The sequence below is a fragment of the Callithrix jacchus genome, chromosome 5, assembly GCF_049354715.1.
Source record: "Callithrix jacchus isolate 240 chromosome 5, calJac240_pri, whole genome shotgun sequence".
Classification (NCBI taxonomy): Eukaryota; Metazoa; Chordata; class Mammalia; order Primates; family Cebidae; genus Callithrix; species Callithrix jacchus.
The window spans coordinates 95284486-95302458 of NC_133506.1; the positions used below are offsets into that span (position 1 = coordinate 95284486).

A 17973-nucleotide genomic window follows, 5' to 3' on the forward strand; every position below is an offset into this window, starting at 1 on the left:
CAGCCCCTCCTATCTCCACATATTGCATGGTCTTGATGGAGGATGGGCAAGCCCCCAAATCAACGCTTAGCCTGGGAGGGTCCTTGGCTTCACGCAGTAAAAAATTCAAGGGCAAACTGGTGGTGTTAAACAGCAACTTTTATTGACGCTGCAGTGTACAGTTCCTTGCAGAGCAGGGCCACTCCGTTAGCAATGCACCCAGAGTAGCAGCTCAGAGGCAGGGCTGCACTCATATTTATACCCACTTTTTAATTTTATGTAAATTAAGGGGCAGCTTATGCAGAAATTTCTAGGATAAGGGTGGTAACTTTCAGGTTGTGGGGTGGTTGCCATGGAAAGGGGTGGTAACTTCTGGGTGTTGCCATGGCAATGATAAACTGACATGGCACACTAGTGGGCATGTCTTATGGGAAGGTGCTTCCGCCCTTCCCTCAATTTGGTCTGGTGTCCAAGCCCCGCCTCCAGAGTACAGTTCTACCTCACATCAATCTGATAGAATTTCTTCTTTCTTCTTCCCTGCTGTGTTTCAAAATCGATCTTGTTTTCCTTATGTTTAGGTGGATTGACTGAAGACAAGGAGCTCAAAGCAATTAAAATGAGAGGGTTTATGGGCTAGATTTATAGGACCTACCATGTCGTAATGCTTCCCTGAGACCCAAGTTTCACTGGCTGCTTCTCCACATCTTACAAAAGTTGATGACACACCCTGTAGGTGAGAAGTTGTGCCTAGTATGGAATTATAAAGCATATAGTTATAAAATACTGTGATCTCTGAAGAGGAAAGTAAACATCAAGTACAAAACAGAAAATGTCACTTACGTAAGAAGCTTTATTGAGGCCATATTGATGCTACCATGAAATGCCTCATTCTAGCATAGTATATACATGGGATTCTAAAAGTGGACCATAGAAGTGGACCAGCGTAAGCTACATCAGCTAGTGGCTTTGGGGAGCAGATGACAAACAGATAAGTTTTTGTATGAGGTGAACTTAGCCTGTTGTGTTATGGTGAACCACAGGACAAATAGACAATTATCATCATTAAAACAACATCAACAAAACTCATTTTTGAAGGCCTAACATTGCCAGTAATTATGCATATGTTATTCTAGTCTTCAAACAACTCAGCAAATTCAGGTATTATTATCCTCATTTTAGAGATAAGGAAAGTTCTTTTCAGAGAGATGAAAGGATTTATTCAAGCTAGTGAGAGAACTGTTTTTTTTTTTTTTTTTTTTTTTGAGATGGAGCCTTCTGCTGTAGCCCAGCCAGGAGGGCAGTGGCACAATCTTGGCTTGCTGCAACCTCCACCTCCTGGGTTCACTGCTCAGCCTCCCAAGTAGCTGGGATTACAGGTGCACACCTCCATGCCTGGCTAACTTTTGTATTTGTATTGTTTATTTGTACTTTATTGTTGGCCAGGCTGTCTCGAACTGCTGGCCTCAAGTGATCTGCCAGCCTCGGCTTCCCAAAATGCTGGAATTACAGGCATGAACCACCACGCTTAGCTAAGAATTGGAATTTAAAACCAGTCCTGTAGCCTTAGAAGTCTTCTAGTCTAAACTGGTCTTCTTTATATAAACAGGGACACTGAATCCCAGAGAGGGAAAATGGACATTCCAAGGCCATATTGTTGCTAAATAGAAAAGCTGGAGTTAAAAACCAGTTGGACGGTGCTTCCTTCTGTCATATTCAGGCTCTTAATGATCTAATGATCTAAGGAATTTGCACCTATAGCATAAGAAAAGCGAAGCAGGATAAACAATATGTTAGACCATAAAACAAGCCTCAATAAAGGTAAAAGGATAAAAATCACACAAAGTTTCACAAGTATGGGGAAATGAACACACTCCTAAATAACCAATGGGCCAAGGAAGAAATCAAAAGGGAAATAATAGAAAATGCTTTGAGATGAAGGAAATGAAGACATGATACACCAATTCTAGCTGGAATGAAGCTAGAATAATGCTTAGAGGGAAATTAATACCTGCAAATGTCTATATATATATATATATATATATTTTTTTTTTTTTTTGAGACGGAGTTTCGCTCTTGTTACCTAGGCTGGAGTGCAATGGAGCGATCTCAGCTCACCGAAACCTTCGCCTCCTAGGTTCAGGCAATTCTCCTGCCTCAGCCTCCTGAGTAGCTGGGATTACAGGCACGCACCACCGTGCCCAGCTAATTTTTTGTATTTTTAGTAAAGACGGGGTTTCACCATGTTGACCAGGATGGTCTCGATCTCTTGACCTCGTGATTCACCCGCCTCGGCCTCCCAAAGCGCTGGGATTACAGGATTGAGCCACTGCGCCCAGCCGCTTATATTTTTTAAAAAAAGAAATCTCAAGTTCATGAGTTAACCTTCCACTTTAAGACATTGGAAAAGAAGAGCAAACTAAGCCTTAAGCAAGCAGAAGGAAGGAAATAAAAAGATCAAAGCAAAAGCAAAATTCATGAAATAAAGAATAGAAAAACAACAGAGAACATTAAATGAAACAAAAAAATCCTGTTTTTTTAAAGATTAACAAAATTAGCAAACGTTTGGCTAGACTGACCAAAGAAGAGAGAAGACTCAGACTGGAAATGAAAGTGGGGACTATAAAGGAATACTATGTACAATTGTATGCCACTACATTAGATAGCCTAAATAAAATGGGAAAATTCCTAGAAACACAAAAATTATCAAAACTGGCTCAAGAAGAAATAGACAATCTGAATAAAGTGATGACAAGTAGAGATTAGATTAGTAATAATAATAATTTTAAAAGTACCCACAAAGAAAAACCCAGAAAGAGATGTCTTCATTGGCCAGTTCTACCAAACATATAAAAAAAAATTAATACCTATTCTTCACCAACTCTTCCAAAAAATAGAAGATGAAAGAAGAAATAAATCTATCTATATTTGCTGATGAGATGATCTATGTAGAATATTCTAAGAAATTCACTAATTATTAAAACTTACAATAAATGAGTTTAGCAGGGTTTCAGGATACACAATTAACATATAAAAATGTATTTTTGGAGACAGAGTCTCACTATCATCTAGGCTGGAGTGCCATAGAGAAATCTTGGTTCACTGCAGCCTCCGCCTCCTGGGTTCAAGCAATTCTCCTGTCTCAGCCTCAGAAGTAGCTGGGACTACAGGTGCGTGAAGCCACACCCAGCTAATTTTTTGTATTTTAGGAGAGATGGGGTTTCACTGCATTGCCCAGGCTGATCTGGAACTCCTGAGCTCAGTCTGCCAGCCTTGGCCTCCCAAAGCGCTGGCATTACAGGCATGAGCCACTGTGCCTGGCCTAAAAATGTATTTCTATAAAAGTTTCTTGCAATGAACAATTTGACTAAAATTTAAAAAGCAATTCCATTCACAATAGCATCAAAAATAATTCATATTTAGGAATGAATTAACAAAAGAAGTATAAAACTATACTCTGGAAACTAAAACCATGTTTTGAAAGAAAAACTTAAAGATCTAAATAGGCCAGGCATGGTGGCTCACGCCTGTAATCCCATCACTTTGGAAGGCAGGTGGATCCAGAAGTCAGGAGATAAAAACCATCCTGGCTAACATGATGAAACCCTGTCTCTACTAAACTACAATAAACTAGCTGGGCATGATGGCACAAGCCTGTAGTCCCAGCTACTCAGAAGGCTAAGGCAGGGGAATTGTGTGAACCTGGGAGGCAGAAGTTGCAGTGAGCAGAGATTGCGCCACTGTACTCCAGCCTGGCGACAGAGCAAGACTCCGTCTCAAAAAATACACACACACACACGCACGCACGCACACACAAATTAGCTGGGCGTGGTGGCAGGCACCTGTAGTCCCAACTACTTGGGAGGCTGAGGTAGGAGAATCACTTGAACCTGAGATGCGGAGGTTGCAGTGAGCCAAGATCACATCACTGCACTCCAGACTGGCGACAAAGCAAGACTCGATCTCAAAAAAAAAGATCTAAATAAATGGAAAAACATCTCACATTTGTGGACCAGCAGACATATAACTAAGATAGCAAGATGCAACACAATCCCTATCAGAATCCCAGCTGGTTTCTTAGTAGAAATTGACAGACTGATTCTAAAGTTCATATAAAGTTGATGGACCCTGGAATAGCCAAAACAATCTTGAAAAAGAAGGCCGGGCACGGTGGCTCAAGCCTGTAATCCCAGCACTTTGGGAGGCCGAGGTGGGTGGATCACGAGGTCAAGAGATCGAGACCATCCTGGTCAAAATGGTGAAACCCCGTCTCTACTAAAGATACTGGGTATATATCCAAAAGACTATAAATCGTTCTACTATAAGGACACATGTACACGAATGTTCATTGCAGCACTGTTTACAATAGCAAAGACCTGGAATCAACCCAAATGCCCATTGATAATAGACTGGATTGGAAAAATGTGGCACATATACACCATGGAATATTATGCAGCAATCAGAAATGATGACTTTGTGTCGTTTGTAGGGACATGGATGAATCTGAAGAACATCATCCTCAGCAAACTGACACAAGAACAGAAAATGAAACACCACATATTCTCACTCATAGGTGGGTGATGAAAAATGAGAACACATGGACACAGAAAGGGGAGTACTAAACACTGGGGTCTATTGGGGGGAAAAGGGGAGGGCCAGTGGGAGGGGGAGGTGGGGAGGGATAGCCTGGGGAGAAATGCCAAATGTGGGTGAAGGGGAGAAGAAAAGCAAAGCACACTGCCATGTGTGTACCTACGCAACTGTCTTGCATGCTCTGCTCATGTACCCCAAAACCTAAAATCCAATAAAAAATTTAAAAAAAGAAAAAAAAAAAAGATACAAAAAATTATCTGGGTATGGTGGCGCATACCTGTAGTCCCAGCTACTCAGGAGGCTGAGATAGGAGAATTGCCTGAACCCAGGAGGCGGAGGTTGCGGTGAGCCGAGATTGCGCCATTGCACTCCAGCCTGGGTAACAAAAGCGAAACTCCGTCTCAAAAAAAAAAGAACAAAGTTGAAGGATTCACACTTCCTAATTCCAAAACTTATTACAAAGTAACATTAATCCAGACAGTGTGGTACTGGCATAAAGATACATTAGGCTTTATGGGATTTCTGGATTTTCAGTTCTATCCCATTGATGTATATTCATAATGTAAATATTGATGTAAAGTATTGTGTTATTTTATTCTCCCACAGAATGGGAGAATATACTTGCAATTGTATTTCTGATTAGGGACATGTATCTAGAATATATAAAGAACACTTATCACACAATAATAAAAAGAATCTGAATAGACATTTCTACAAAGAAGATACACAAATGGCCAATAGGCACATGAAAAGGTGCTCCACATCATTAATCATCAGGGAAATGCAAATCCAAACCACAGTGAGGTATCACTTTACTAGGATGGTTAGAATCAAAAAAGATCTGGGGGTGCAATTGCTGGGCCATTTGTTAACTGTGATGACTGTCTGAGGAACTTCTAAAGAGTTTGCCAAAGCAGCTGAACCATTTTACATTCCAGACAGCAGTGTGTGAGGGTTCTAATTTCTCCACATCTTCAACAACCCAATACTTGTTATTGAATGTTTGTATCTGGCTTATAATTGAATATTTGTATATTAATTGAATATTAACTGATGAATGTTTAAGCAAAAGTAGTCTGTGCATGCAATGGAATAGTATTTGGGTATAAAAAGGATGAAGCACTGATACACGGTACACCATGAACAAACCTGGAAAACATTATGCTAAGTGACAAAAGTCAGTCACAAATCACATATTGTGTGATTGCATTTATATGAAATGTCCAAAATAGGTAAATTTATAGAGACAGGAAGTAGATTAGTGATTGCCTAGGGCTAGGAAGTGTGGGGGAAAAGAGGGTGAGAGAGAGAGCTAAAGGGTATGGGGTTTATTTCTGAGGTGATGAAATTGTTCTAAAATTGATTGTGATGATAGTTGCACAACTCTGTGAATACACTAAAAATCATTGAGTTGTACACTTTAAGTGGATGAAGTATAGTATATGAATTATATCTCAATAAAGCTGCTAAAAATGCATTCATCACAGGCAGTATTATAATTAAAGAAATTACTCCTGTTATTACAAAGCTAAACAAGGAAGCATCAAATAAAAGTTCTCCAAAGGTTTAAAAAGAGAGTGAGGGAGATAGAAAAGAGAAAGCTTAATCTTAAGGAAAAAATAACAAAACACCAAAAGTTAAGTAAGGTGGAAATCTGAAAGCTCACAAAATCAAGGATGGCTGTAATCAAATCACCCAACATAGGTTCTCATCCCATGCTGAGACCTTTCTGTGTATCACAAGAGCTTCCTTTGTCAGTTTCAAATCCTGTGTTTTTCCACACTTTAAAAGTTTTGGACCCAAACTTAAGGAGTTTAGTCAACAAAAACGACAAGAGAAGAAGGCAAATGTCTTCTCTGTGTAGTGATAGAGGGCAGAAAGGGCAGTTAAAATCCACAAAGATTTATCGAAAGCCTACTCTGTGTTTTTGTACTAGGCTTTGCAGGGAAAACAGGGATGTATAAAATATGATATCCTTGCTCATAAGGAGCTTACAGACTCTCCGAGAAATTCAATAAAGTAAGTGAATGAGCTATTTTGGCTGGAGAGATGGAGAGAGGAGAAAAGGATATCTAGCCTGCAACTTCCTGGCAAGTTTGCATGTTTCACAAGATTAAAAATATTGGAAAATAGTAACCCAACTAGTTAGGTTCACAACACTGTGTGACAGATAACCCCTCTTCACTTCTCCGGTCAGGTCAATCTCTACTAAGTAAGATGACTAGTTACTACTTACCTTTCAATCCCCCCCCGACTCTTGTTTTTTTGAAATGGAATTTTGCTCTTGTTGCCCAGGCTGGAGTGCAATGGCAGTCTTGGCTCATTGCAACCTCCACCTCCTGGGTTCAAGTGATTCTCCTGCCTCAGCCTCTCCAGTAGCTGGGATCACGGATGCTTGCCGCCATGCCCAGGTAATTTTTTTTATTTTTGGTGGATTCGCCACGTAGGCCAGATTGATCTTGAACCCCTGACTTCAAGTGGTCTGCCAGCCTCGGCCTCCCAAAGTGCTGGGATTACAGGCATGAGCCACTGTGCCTAGCCCGCCTTTCAACCTTTAAGGGATTTGAAGTATGATTTATAACTACTTATCCCTCTGACGATATCATTAGAAACATGTCATGAAAGATACTGCTTCTGCAGCCCACAGATTATTATTCACAAAACATGCTTTAATGAATAGTACTTCGTAAACTCTGTGTATGTGCAGATTCTACTAATGAATGGTGGTTCAATAAAGTCACTGCCATGAAGATGAGAGAACGCACATTCCAATGGAAAATTGTACAATTTTCATCTCCCTCATCTCTGACAAATGCAAGAATCTGTCTACACGATGTGGTTTCTCCTTACCCCCTCCCTTTTACTCTGCATTTTGTGTTGATCTCCCCACATCTAAATGGAGGGCTCAGAGCAGAGTTCTTCTTGAGCTTGATGCTCTCCAGTCCTGTCTCCTAGGATGATCACAGTCTACCCATGAAAGCCCCAAATTGGCCACTTGTTGCATACAAGGTTTCTGTTGACTTTTTTTAATAGAGCCAGTCATGTTCTGGATGAATCTGTACTTAAGTCTGGTCTGACCCTGCACCTCAGTGGTTTTATTGGCTGTGTGTTTGGTGCTGGAATCCTCTCTCTAGCTATTGTCATTATTGAGACTACTTGTGTCTCCAGTGAATCTCTCCTAAATCCCCGGCTTGGGTATGTGTGTCTACGAACTGAGTGCATTCTTGTCTGAAGTATGTCCTGACTTTCTGATAGCAGCCATTGCTGACCTAACTTTACTAGGTACTCTGCTTGATATGATTAAGATTAATGAGGCCTAGTCTCAGTCATGAACCTATTCAAGGATAAACTTGTAAATCCAATGAGTTCTGAAGATGACTAGTTACTACTTACCTTTCAACCTTTAAGGGATTTGAAGGATGATTTATAACTACTTTTCCCTCTGACAATATCATTAGAAAGATGTCATGAAAGATACGGCTTCAGCAGCCTGCAGATTATTATTCATAAAACATGCTTTTATGAATAGTACTTCATAAATTATGTGTATATGCAGATTCTGCTAATGAATGGTGATTCCATAAAGTCATTGCCATGAGGGTGAGACAACTCACATTCCAACTGAAAATGTTATCACTCTCATGCTTACTATGTGAGTACGTCTTCAAGAAAGAGACATGAAAATTACAAAATTACACTCATGTAAAGATAAACTTGGGAAAGGTATAGCTCCCCTGTTATTATGTATCTGGACAGAGAGCTCAGTTTCCCCGGGTAGCTGGGTGCTTGCCATTTGAGTACACTTTTCCACCAGTTTAAGCAATGTAATTTCCCTGGCTTCTTAAATGGTTATAAGTTAACCTTTTTTAGTGACTCAGAGCCATCAGTATAAATGTGGAGGCAGCATGACAGTGGAAAGAACACAGACTCCAAAGTCAGCAGACCTGTGTTGGAATATTGGCTCCTGCTATGAATAGGTATATAAACCTGGGTAAAGTTCTTAATTTTTTTCAGCTCCCATTTCTCATCTGTAAAATGGGAATGCTAAATCACAGTGCTGATTTGAGAATTATGTGATAAACGGCAGTTTTTAAAAAATACCGTTCACCCCAAAATTCTTTTTCAAGTGAAATTAATACAGAGTCCCATTGTGAACAAATAAAAGTGGAAATGCTCTGAGTTTTAAAAATTATTGCATCAGCTGGGCACAGTGGCTCACGCCTGTAATCCCAACACTTTGGGAGGCCAAGGCAGATGGATCACAAGGTCAGGAGTTTGAGACCAGCCTGGCCAATATGGTGAAACCCTGTCTCTACTGAAAATTCAAAAATTAGCTGGGCATGGTGGCGGTCGCCTGTAGTCCCAGCTACTTGAGAGGTTGAGGGAGGAGAATCGCTTGAACCCAGCAGGCAGAGGCTGCAGTGAGCTGAGATCGTGCCACTGCACTCCAGCCTGGATGACAGGGCGAGACTCTGTCTCAAAAACAAACAAACAAACAAACAAACAAAAAATCATTGCGTTTAGCACAGAGCCTGACACTTAGTAGGTACTATTTAAATGATAGCAGTTTTTGTATTAACATCACTTAATATGAAGCTTTTGTTAATTATTATGCTTTTTTTTCCTATATCTGCTTTTTTTTTTTGAAACAGGGTCTCACTCTGTCACCCAGGCTGGAGCGCAAAGGCGTGATCACGGCTCACTGCAGCCTTGACTTCCCTGGGTTCAAGCAATCCTCCCACCTCAGCCTCCTGAGTAGCTGAGACTTTAGGCGCATGCCACCATGCCCAGCTAATTTTTGTTTTTGTTTTTGTAGAGACAGGGTTTTGCCATGTTGTCCAGGCTGGTCTCCAACTCCTGAACTCAAGCAATCTGCCCTGCCTTGGCCTCCCAAAGTGCTGGGATTATAGAAGTGAGCCACCATGCCCAGCCCTATCTGCTTTTGAATGTGGTTTTTTCTTACTATCAAGCTGCCATCTGCCTTTTCTCACTGTAATCAGTGCACTTGCTCACAAAATCCTCCCTCATCTTTAATTTGCTACTTCTTTCTAACTAGCTATAGGCTTAGGAACCAGACAACTGTGACTCACAAGTTCTATGTGAGGGTTTTAGACTACCTATATGAGTAAAAGACATAATCACATACCTTGGGCTCATACTTTGCAACACAAGTCTCGGTTATTCGGAGAACTTTTTGGAAAGCAGTGTGGTGCAGTGGAAAGAATGTGAGTTTTGGAATCAAACAGACCCAATTCTGCATCTTAACTCCTCTACTTGTTAGCTGTGTGACCTAGGGAAAATTGTTCAGTCTCTTTGAACCTCAGATTCATCATCTGATAGAGAAAATAAGACCAAAATAGTGTTACAAAGATAAAATGAGGAAATACATATGAAGTATATAACGGGGTTCTAGACACATAGCAGGTGATACATAAAGCTTCATTCTCATAACTCTCCAGTTTTGCTTTCTTCCTGGTTTATAGCTGTGTATCTGGAGAGACTGGGCTCTGACTGGCTCAGGGGAGATATATGGCCTAAAATACGGAACACATTAGGAAAGGAATCATGGTGAGACCGTAGGAGACTGAGATCATGAGAAACTGAGAGATGGAGGATGGCTATAATTTCTTACTAATAAAAGAAAGGAAAAAGTCGCAAGATGAGAGAGAAATTTTGTGAATGCTGCAGCATAAAGGGTCATTAACACAAACCTGATCACATATATGCAGTTGCAAGTGTGGTTTGCCCTTCATCGGGCACTGTTCTGAGCTGTTTTATCTTGCCTGCCAATTTTTGGCATCAAAATCCCAACTATAGCCAGGTGTGGTGGTTCACGCCTGTAATCCCAGCACTTTGAGAGACTGAGGCGGGCGGATCTCCTGAGGTCAGAAGTTCAAGACCAGGTTGACCAAAATGGAGAAAGCCCATCTCTGCTAAAAATACAAAATTAGCCAGCAGTGGTAGAGCATGCCTGTAATCCCAGCCCAGCTACTCGGGAGGCTGAAGCAGGAGAATCACTTGAACCCCACAGGTGGAAGTTGTGGTGAGCCGAGGTCATGCCATTGCACTCCAGCTTGGGCAACAAGAGCTAAACTCCGTCTCAAAAAAAAAAAAAGGAAAGAAAAAATCCCAGCTATAGTTAGGAGCTGGAATCCACTTGGTTCAATTATCATGAATAGTTAAAGAATTTTGTCTGTTTGAACTGAAGACTTCATAAAGACTTTAAAGAGGATCTTATTGATCCTTTTAAAGGCTTGACTAAATGTATATCATATGATGAAATATATATTATAGGACAAAATGTACATTGTAGAATAAGCTATATTTTGTTAATTTATACATAAATGTCTAAACTCTACTATAATCATCAGGTTCTGATTATGCATTAATACAGTTTCAATATTAAGCAGTAATCATTTTACACTAAAGAACTGGTGGGTCGTCTCTCTCCTGGTACTGTTCAGATCCTACTCTTTCGCTGTGTGGTGGTACATTGCCGACTTTCTGACTTCTGTGCTGTCATCTATTTCTGCTGGTCTACCTTGTCCAAATGCTTTAAACTATTTGCAGAAAATTCTCAGCTTCTCTGTCTGCAATTGCTCAGAGTTTGGTCTGTAATTGCAGTCCTTTGAACTGTATTTCCATAGCACTAGCAAAACGGTTCCCCATCTGCTCCTGAACAGAACCATTTAAAGCTGTTACAAATGAAAGTTCACTTTCTTTCACTCTGCGCCCTTCAAAGTGCATGCCACAGCCACTCTCTCTTGCACAGCTTTAGTATCTCTTGCTCTCGCTTGTTTGTCTGCTCTCCCTTTCTCTGTTTCTTTTTTTAGGAAGAGAACAGAACAACCTGAAAACTGTGCAGAAGAAATGACAGTTCTTAGGTTACATCACACCTTCCTTTGTGACTGTAGCAAACTAGAGTTTCGTTGTTTAATGATTTCATGCCCACATTTATATGGGCATCAGATATCTAAGCAAATTTTACCAAATTATGAAAGAATTTCTTAAGCAGCTTCTGTTATTTTTATGCTGTCTTACTCTATTGTTTTGCAAGTGAATTTGGACCATGGACTGAAGGGTGTTATAAGAATCTCCAAGGAAAATAAAATGACTGAAGCTAAAATTGGGAAAGAATAAAAGAAAGAGGAATTAAGTTCGAAAACTCAATTTAGTTCCATTTTAAAACTAATATGCTCAGCCAGGCGCAGTGGCTCACACCTGTAATCCCAGCACTTTGGGAGGCCAAGACGGGCAGATCACCTGAGGTCAGGAGTTCAAGACCAGCCTAGCCAACATGGTGAAACCCCATCTCTACTAAAAATACAAAAATGAGTCAGGCGTGGTGGTGGAGGTTGCAGTGAGCTGAGACTGTGCCATTGCACTCCAGCCTGGGTGACAAGAGTGAAACTCTGTATCAAAAAAGAAAACTACTCACTTGTAAGGAACATGTAACCTCAATTCCATTACATGTTCTGGAGTCCTTAGTGGTAAAGAAATGAAATACACTTTCTTTAAATAATGTGTCCTTTTTTAAAGGTATAAAATCATTCTTTTAAATTAAGAACCCATAGGGTAATGGGGACTCCACTTTTTTTTTTTTGTCAGAGTCTTGCTCTGTCACCCAGACTGGAGTGCAGTTTTGTGATCCCAACTCATTGTAACCTCAGCCTCCCCGGTTCAAGCAGTTCTCCCGAATAGCTGGAATTGCAAAGGTATGCCACGATGCTCAGCTAATTTTTGTATTTTTAGTAGAGACAGGGTTTTGCCATATTGGCCAGGCTGGTCTCAAACTCCTGGCCTCAAGTGATCTGCCTGCCTTGACCTCCCAAAGTGCTGGGATTACAAGCGTGGGTTGTCACACTCAGACCAAGGACTCCGCTATTATCATCACTCCTTCTAGTTCCATGAAATGTAGGAAACAGAAGAAATCTATGAAATTAGCACCAAACTTAGAATCAGGACATAGTTTAAGCCCTGGCTTTTCATTTACTCCCTGCGTGACCTTGTCCAAATCACTTAACCTCTCTGAGCCACAGTTTATAAAAGTGAGATAACCTTCCTTTGAGGGATGTTCTAATTAAATTATGAGATTATACACTCGGAGCACTGTGAAAATACAATTTTATTTTGAAGTCATCAATTTCCATTCTTCTCTCCCTTCGGTTCACTCATGTGCAGGCCTCCTAGAGCCAGTCCTCTCAGGTTCGTACCCTGTCTTGCTTCAAGGTAGAAGAGCACTACCTTCACTTAATACTTGCCTAGGGCGTGTCATGCACTTTGCATATATCACCATTTATTTGTTTGTTTGTTTGTTTATTGAGACAGAGTCTTGCTCTGTCACCCAGGCTGGAGTATAGCAGCATGATCTCAGCTCACTGGCTCACTGCAACCTCCACCTCCCAAGTTTAAGTGATTCTTGTGCCACAGCCTCCTGAGTAGCTGGGATTACAGGTGTCCAGCACCACATCTGGCTAATTTTTGTGTTTTTAGAAAATACAGGGGTTCACCATGTTGGCCAGGCTGCTCTCGAACTCCTGATCTCAGGCAATCTGCTCACTTCAGCCTCCAAAGTGCTGGGATCACAGGCATGAGCTACCGCGCCCGACCAACCTCATTTAATTCTCAAAACAATTCTGTGAGGTAGGTACTTGGAAGATTTGAATCCAGGCAGTCGGACTCAAGGTCTGTATGCTTGAGGCCAGGCTGATCTGAGGTGACTTTCAGGCAGCAATCACTATCTGTCACTTTACTGCCATGAAGGAAAAAGTTTTTAATAGAGCTTTTCTTTTCAGGAGGATATAAACTCAGCACTCAGCAAAAGCCATTAGTAAATCCAGTGGGAACCCTGGATGCCTCAGAAATGGTTCCATTCTGCAGTTATAGAAGGATTCCCAGGAAGCTAATGGCTGGCTCTAGAAGGAACAGGGCCCCGTGCAGTACCTTTCAGGGACACTTGGAAGCTTTGAGACCAGGAGGGCTGGCCAGCAGACCAAGGCCACACCAGAGAGCTTGAAACCAGCAAGGCTTCCCCAGGCTGCACTCCGAAGCCAGCTCAGAGCCTGACCCTGAACATCTGTAGATGGGCTTATATCTGAGCTGCCTTTTCTAGCCAGACCAGAGGGAGGCTTGGAGAAGCCTAGAAGAGAATCAGAGGCCCCAAAGTAAAGAAAGTTGGACAGGAAGCTTCCTAGCCCAGCAGGGGCCAGCAGCAGCGAGCAGAGAGCACTACCCCCATCAGCTCTTGACGTTCTACGAAGTGCAAAGATTGTGTCAGCATTTCCATTTTAAACCCCTAATTTCATAGGTTTATAGCGCCAGTCGTAAAAATTCACTCTGGGCTGAAGTTTGGCATCCAGTCTCTTAGCTTTTTTAAAGCTGTGCACTCAAAAATGGAGACATGTCTAGTTTCAGACATTTTGGGGACTCCTATAAACACCCCCAAAGCTTTGGTAAAAATGGGCTGCTAAACTGTGATTCTATGATGCAGCAAAGCCCTGCCTCTATTAATTTTCAGAAAATGTGTTATGAAAAAGTAATATTGTTCCACCAGAAATATAGATTTCCTACGCGCTGAACTAGGGCAGTGAAAAGGAGTAGAATCTAATGTTGTTGCAACATGTCATGTGACCTTTACCGTGACTCACCACCGGACGGCTGAAGCTCTTCTTGCTTGAAAAGACATATCAATTTCCAACTGGAGGCAGCTTCCTAGAGAACTGGAATCAGCAGCTGATTCAGGTTTTTACAGGTTCTGTGACCTCGACCAATATGTATTTAAACCTCCATTTCCTTTGTGATGAAAGTGGAGATAATTATACCCTCCTTGCAGGTTTTCTGTAAACAGAAAAGATCATATATGTCAACACATGTAATAGACTGACTTTTATTGGTAGCAACTTACAGGTAACTCAGAGAAGCAAAGGTATCTACGGTGATCATTAATGGAAAGTTCTCTAAGCTCTTCATTTTAAGATTTCCACTCATTCCACACATCCTCTAATACCTCACTGGCCACTGAGGCTGGTAAAGACATTCAAAATGTGAGCTAAATTGAAAAATCAGTCCCCAGGGGAAAGCTCCCAAGAGTGACATTATAAATCCCAATGTTTAAATAATCTGATATGGCAAGAAGCTAATATTTAATAATTCTGCAAGTATGGCAGGGGTCCCTGAGAGTGGTGAGAGCTTGAACCAGATGACTTAGCTCAGGTAATTAGTACTCAGGCAGACTGGCACTTGTACCAGTCTGCTTAATCTGCGAGAAGCTCAGAGAGCCTCATCTTCCCAAGTCCTGGGGCTTTGACAATTTCAGGAAGAGAAGGGACAACAGTAGCCCGGGCATATGTGCCCCTCAAGGAAAGGCAGAGCAGCAGCAAGCAAGTCAACCACCCTATGGGACCTCCCCATTCCTGAGCAAGAGGTTGCCCCTAGATTCCAAATAGGCTGGGGGAGTTGAGGCTTATCTCAGGGGAGCCAGGGAATACCTGGCTACGGCACCTGGTTAGGGAGCAGGGAAAGGAATCCGTGGCTCTGAGCCCAACCCCAAGCCACCAACATGATTTCTATCTCTGGAAACAAGGATTCTGTCACCAGAGGGATTTTCAGAAACATCTTCATTAATGCTGGTACCAACTGAGATGCCCATGGAGCACTTAACGGCCAGTCAAACCTGAGGTCTAACTTTTCCTTTTTAAATGTCAACAGCAAACTGCAGCTCTCCCAACAGTTAACAATTTTACCTGCTGCTCTCTAACCCTTTAATCCACCACAAATTCCATTCCAAAGGGAGTCAATAAAGCAACATGAAAGTGTTCGATGAATATTAACTGATTAGGAGAAGCAAGTGAAGTTCCTCTTAAAGCCAGTACGTTTCCAGGCTCTTAGTATTACTTCCTTCTCCATGTTTTAAAATTATACAAAGTAATATACAGAGAGTATATATAGGCAGATGAATAATAAGATAAACACTTATGCTCCCAAAACACAAGCTAGGGAAAAAAAAAATCATTCACACCACCAAATAATCCTATGCATTTCTCCCCAATTTCAAATTCTCCTCCTACACCTTGGAGGCTGCACTAACCTGAACGGCATGTTTATTACATGTGGCTCGCCTGCATAAGTATGCAACCCTAAACTACACTCTTCAGTTTTTTGTTTTAAGTTTAATAAAAATGGTATCATAGGCCAGGCGCAGTGGCTCATGCTTGTAATCCAAACACTTTGCGAGGCCAAGGTGGGTGGATTCCAAGGTCAGGAGTTCGAGACTAGCCTGTCCAACACAGTGAAACCCCCATCTCTACTAAAAATACAAAAATTAGCTGGGCATGGTGGCAGGCACCTGTAATCCCAGTTTCTCGGGAGGCTGAGGCAGGAGAATCACTTGAACTCGGGAGGCGGAGGTTGCAGTGAGCTGAGATTGTGCTATTGCACTCCAGCCTGGGCAACAGAGTGAGACTCCATCTCAAAAAAAAAAATGGTATCATACTATATGTATCCTTCTGCAACTTCTTTCATGCATCATGTTTGCAACATTCACTCATGTTGATGTGCATGTCTATAATTCATTTATTTTCATTGCTGTTTAATATTCCGTTGCTTGACTATGCTAAAATGTATTTAACAAGTTCCTCTTGATAGATACTTGGATTGATTCCAGTGTTTTGCCACTGCAAACAATACTGCTTTGAACGTTACCATACCTGCCCCCTGGACAACATGGCAAGAATTTCTCCAGGGACTTCTTTCCGCTGGATTATAGGGTTTGTATATCTTCAGCTTCCCAAATAATGCCAAACTGTTTTCCAAATGGTTGCACACAGCCACCAACAGTGTGTATTTATTTCAGTTACTCTATATTCTTTTAATGTTTGGTTTTATTTAACCTTTTAAGTTTTGACAATCTAGTAAATGTGAAATGGTAACTCTTTGTGATTTAAATTTGCATTTTCCTGATGTTCAATGAGATTGAGTATCTTTCTCATACGTTTATCAGACAGTCTTATTTGTTCTTCTGTGAAGTACATGTTTCAGATGGTTTGGCTCTGTGCCCTCACCAACCTCATCTAGAATTGTGATCCCCACTTGCTGAGGGAGGAACACGGTGGGAGGTGATTGGATCATGGGGGCACTTTCCCCAAGCTGTTCTTGTGATAGTGAATTCTCATGAGATCTGATCCTTTAAAAGTGATAGTTTCCCCATCCTCCTTCTTTCCTGCCACCATGTGAGACATGCCTCGCTTCCTCTTCACCTTCACCATGATTGTAAGTTTCCTGAGGCCTCTCAGCCATGCAGACTGTGAGTCAATTAAACCTCTTTTGTTTATAAATTACCCAGTCTCAGGTAGTGTCTTTATAGCAGTGTGAAAACAGACTAATACAATGTTCAAGCCTTTTGCCCAACATTTTTTTTAAGAGACAGGGTCTTATTTTGTTGCCCAGGCTGAAGTGCAGTGCCATGACAGGCACCATCACAGCTCACTGCAGCCTCAAACTCCTGGGTTCAGTGAGACTCCCACCTCAATCTCTTGAGTAGCTGGGACTACAGGTGCATGCCACAGTGCCCATGGAATTATCTGTCTTTTTCTTATTAATTTATAGAAATTCTTTACATGTGCTGTATCTTTGTTAGCTAATGTATTGCAAATATATTACTAACTTATCTTTTCCCTGACTTGTGCTGACTTTTTGATAAGCAGAAGTTTTAATATAGTTTGTAATTATTATCTCCATTCTTTTCTTACATTACTGTTTCTCAGAGGAGGAAAAGTAAGCTGGGATTTAGTTCACCCTTAGTGAGTGCCTCCCCCAGCGCCTCTCGGGTAGTGTTATTTGGGAGGAATCCGGAGTTGATTCAGTTTATTTCACACACATTTTTTTTTTCAAAGCAGGAGTTTGCCTCTAGAGGCCCCCAAAAAGTACAGGCTTTGGCTGATAACTTTCACCTGTTCTAGGGGCATTTTGCTTAGTGTCAAACAGCTATCAGAGTTGCAAAAATATTATTTATTCCTGAGAGTCAGTAGGAAGCTGTAAAAAGAAACCCTTCCCCTTTACTTAGGGTTCACTGTGGAGCTGAACAAAGCTGGTTTCTAAAGCACGTTCCAGTCCTTATCCACTGTGTAAGTTCTCAGACCCTCAGTCTCCTGTCTGTGAAATGAAGATAACTGCACCTGCCTCATTCACTTGTGAGAATCTATAAGATGATCCAGATCAACTGCCTGCATGGCACTCAGCTCTCAGCAAATGCTTGCTCCCTTTGCCTTAGGAAGTGTAGCCCTTCCCCGGCAGCCAACCTGCTCAGCCCATCTGTGAGCTCTGCCACAAACCCGTCCTTCGCCAGTCTCCCCAACTCACATCCACACATTGGGCCCATGTGAAGACTCTAGTAGAGAGATAATTGTT

The 17973-nt window shown here is 41.5% G+C and overlaps 1 long non-coding RNA gene across 1 annotated transcript in view; it reads left to right on the forward strand.

Annotated features, from left to right (window-relative positions):
- Nucleotides 1-4611, forward strand: part of LOC128932124 (uncharacterized) — a 57376-nt gene extending 52765 nt beyond the window's left edge. Inside the window, exons 3-4 of the long non-coding RNA XR_008481571.2 lie at nt 558-712; nt 4466-4611. This is a non-coding gene — a long non-coding RNA (uncharacterized LOC128932124). The remainder of the gene's footprint in view (nt 1-557; nt 713-4465) is intronic.
- The last annotated feature ends 13362 nt before the right edge of the window (nt 4612-17973 follow it).